Genomic DNA, 4,116 nt, shown 5'->3' on the forward strand with positions numbered 1-4,116 from the left:
TCTTCTTTGGCCTGTAACAATGGTGAATTCCATGAATTGACTTTCAAATTGGTTTATATTAAACCAATGGCTCAGCAAATCTCTCTGTTGGGGCTGCACTCAAAGGAAATGAAATCAGCACCTTAGAGATATCTGTGTCCCCATGTTCAGTGCAGCACTATTCACCATAACCAAGATATAGAAACAACCTAAGTGTCCATCGATGGATGGATAAATAAATTGTGGTATATATAATGGAATGTTATTTGGCCTTAGAAAAGGAGATATGCCATTTGTGAAAACATGGGTGGAACTGGAGGACATTACGCTAAGTGAAATAAGCCAGACACCAAAAGAAAAATACTGCACCATCTCACTTATATGTGGGATCTGAAAAAAAGGTCCCAAACATAGAGACAGTAAGTAGAACGGTAGTTACCAAGGCAGGGAGGGGAGGAAATGGAGGGATGTAGGTCAAAGAAGAGTACCAACTTGCTGAATGAGTAAGTCTAGAGATTTAATTGAGCTGGAGAACTAGAGTTAATATTGTATATTGAAAATTTGCTTGGCCAGGCTCAGTGGCTCAGCCTGTAATTCCAGCACTTTGGGAGGCCAAGGCGAGAGGATTGCCTGAGTCCATGGGTTTGAGACCAGCCTGGGAAACTTGGTGAGACCTCATCTCTACAATAAATCAAAAATTAGCCAGACGTGGTAGCGCACACCTGTAGTTCCGGCTACTTGGAAGGCTGAGGTGGAAGGATTGTCTCAGCCCAGCAGGTCAAGGCTGTGGTGGCTGTGGGCATGTCACTGCACTCTAGCCTGGGCGACAGAGTGACACTCCAACTCAAAAAAAAAAAGAAAAAACATTTGCTGAGAGTTTTAGGTGCTCTTGACCACAGGAAAAAAAAGGTAAGAAATGGTAGGCAATGGATATATTACTTTGCTTACTTGTCCTAATCTTTTCACTACCTATCAAAACATCATGTATCCTTAAATACGTACAATTGTGTTTGTAGTGAAAGGAAGGTATTTTATTCCAAAAGTTGGCAGATCGGAAAATAGCCAGGCTCATGCCTCAGAATAAAAAATTTCTGATTTTTAGGCTGAGTGCAAGAGTTTAAAAAGGGAAACTCGGTATGGAGAAACTTGCAGGTGTGGCGAAGGGTGTGTCTCATTCTGACAGCTTATCTTGGGTAGTTTTCCTCCTGGAGGTCTGGTTTGTGTTGTCTCAGCTGCAGTCAGGTTATGGCTCAACTGTTTCCTGACTTCCACAAGTGGGAGGGTCCCACAGTCAGGCTGGTTTAAGATTAGTTCCTGGGATTTTTTTTTTTTTTTTTTTTTTTTTTTTTTTTTTTGAGTTGGAGTCTTACTCTGTTGCCCAGACTGGAGTGCAGTGGCCGCTCCCGGCCACCGCAGCCTCAGCCTGCTGGGCTCCGGCGATCCTTCCCCCTCAGCCTTCCAATTAGCTTGAACTACAGGCGCACGCTACCACACCCGGCTAATTTTTGATTTTTATTGTAGAGATGAGGTCTCGCCAAGTTGCCCAGGCGGGTCTTGAACCCGCGGGCTCAGGCAATCCACTCACCTCAGCCTCCCAAAGGCGTAGGATTACAGGCTGAGCCACCGAGCCCAGCAGCTCCTGGGATTTTTAAGCAAGCAAAATACATATAACTTTTTAAAAAAGGAAGTAGCTCTGGAGGTTGAATGTTAGAACTTAAGTTTCAGCTCCACTGCTCAACAGCTTTGCTACCTGGGGCAATGTACTTAAGCTGTCAGTTTGTTTCTTTCTAAAACAGAATAAAATTTAGTACTCTGGGTTGCTCTGAGGAATAATAGCACACAGCAAGCACTTAGTATATGTGTTTTAAAATTACCTGGAATTCATTTTAATAGGGTATGGTGTCTCAGTGTGTTTCTGCCACTGTAACAATACCACAGACTGAGTAATTTATACAGAACGGTCTATTTGGTCTCAGTTCTGAAGACTGGTAAATCCAAGAACATGGTGCCAGCATCTGGAGAGAGTCATCCCATGGTGGAGGGCATCACATGGTGAGGACGTGGGTGTGAGACAGGGAGCAAGGGAAAGCAAGGCTGACGCCTCTTTCTTTCTTTCTTTTTCTGTTTGTTTTAAGCATGTGGGGTACGAGTCAGTTTCAGGTACATGAGTGGCTGCGTACTGGCGAAGCTTGGGCCTCCCAGGGGTTCTCCTTCCCTTGGTTCAGGACCAGGTAACTTAGTGATGTGATGTGCGCCCCCTTCTCCCTTCCCCCCGGCAGTGTCCTGCTATTGCCAATCTCCCTCTTGTAGTATTGCGATAAATGTTCTGAACCTACTTATGAGTGAGAATGTGTGGTTTTCAGGTCTTTGTTTCTGTGATAGATCACCGAGTATGATAGACTCTAAATCCATCCAAGTACTGTGCAGTGCATAATTCTGTCGTTTATGGCTGTCTGACTCATCTTTTTCATCAGGAACCTACTTCCAAGATAACTCACTACAGAAATAATGGCATTAATTCATTCATGAGGGTGGAGCCTTCATGAACTAATCAAGTCTTCCTTTTTTGTTTTTTTTGAGTCAGGGTCTCACACTGTCGCCCAGGCTAGAGTGCAGTGGCACTGGCATGGCTCATTGCAGCCTTGACCTCCTGGGCTCATGCAGTCCTTCTGCCTCAGCCTCCTGAGTAGCTGGGACTACGGGTGCACACCAGCATGCCTAATTTTATTTCTTTTTTTGTATAGAGTCAAGGTCTTGCTATGTTGCCTAGGCTGGACCTGAAGTCCTAGGTTCAAGGGATCCTCCCACCTCAGTCTCCCAAAGTGCTAAGGTTACTGGCATGAGCCGCCATGCCCAGCCACTAATCCCTTTTTTTTTTTGAGTTGGAGTCTCACTCTGTTGCCCAGGTTGGAGGGCAGTGGCATGCTCACAGCCACCCCAGCGTCGACCTGCTGGGCTCAGGTGATCCTTCCGCCCTCAGCCTTCCAAGTAGCCGGAACTACAGGCACTCGCTACCATGCCCTGCTAATTTTTTTCTTTTACTGTAGAGATGAGGTCTCTTCAAGTTGCCCAGGCAGGTCTTGAACCCCTGGGCTCAGGCAATCCCCTCACCTCGGCCTCCCAAAGTGCCACTAATCACTTCTTAAAGGTCCCACCTCTCAACGCTGTTACAATGGGAATTAATTTCCAACACATGAATTTTTGGGGACACATTCAAACTATAGCATATGGTAAGACAAATATGGAAGTGTCAAGAAGAAGGTGTTTCTACTCACAGTTCCTAAAGCAGGAGGCCTGCCACACAGGAAGTCCAGGGGTTGATCGGGGGTTGGGGGAGCAAGGGGAAGGCAGGGCTGAGAGACTTTATGCGATTTTCGTGGGAGAGGATGGGTAAGGCAGGGAAAGCAGCTTTCAGACTGGCTAGTTTGAGTAGTTTCAGCAGGCTTTGGGGCGAGAGGCTGATCCAGGTTGTCTAATCCCTGGTCCCGGAGGCCAAGGGAGTGTCGGCTGGCTTGTGAGTTTGTTAAAGGAAGTGGTTGGGCATGTGGGCTTTGCATCGGCTGGGGTTCATATGTAAGGCATTCTCCAAGGGGAATCTCTTTCTGTCTTTAGGAATTAGCCAGCCCTAGGAAGTCAGTTGTAGCAAGGCCCTAGATGTTAACAGATCAGAAAATAAAAAGGCATGATTATTATAGTTATTATTCACACCTTGATTGCACCCCTTGTGTATCAGAGGATTAAACAGTGAACAAGACACAAGTCTACTCTTGAGTAGCTTGCAGTCCAGTAAGGAATACAAACAAGTAAACAGTGTGAAAGTGTGTTCCCAGGGGGAGAATAGTGTGCTAGGAGGGAACATGCGATGGGGAGGATCGTCAAGAAGTTTCCAGGAGGAAGTAAATGTCGAAACAAGACCCAAAGTGAGAGGAGAAATTAGCCCGGTGAAATGGTGATGTTTGTGGTGGGGAGAGGTGGGTGAGACTGTCCAGGCAGGGAGACTGCATGTACGAGGGCAAGAGGCAGGGACAGGACAGACTCTTTTCTTTTTTTCTTTTTGAGTCAGAGTCTCACTCTGTCGCCCAGACCGGAGTGCAATGGCCGCTCCCGGCCGCCGCAGCCTCGGCCTGCTGGGCTCCA

This window comes from Carlito syrichta, unplaced genomic scaffold, assembly GCF_000164805.1.
Source record: "Carlito syrichta isolate Samal-C Ts95f unplaced genomic scaffold, Tarsius_syrichta-2.0.1 Scaffold305689, whole genome shotgun sequence".
Lineage (NCBI taxonomy): Eukaryota > Metazoa > Chordata > Mammalia > Primates > Tarsiidae > Carlito > Carlito syrichta.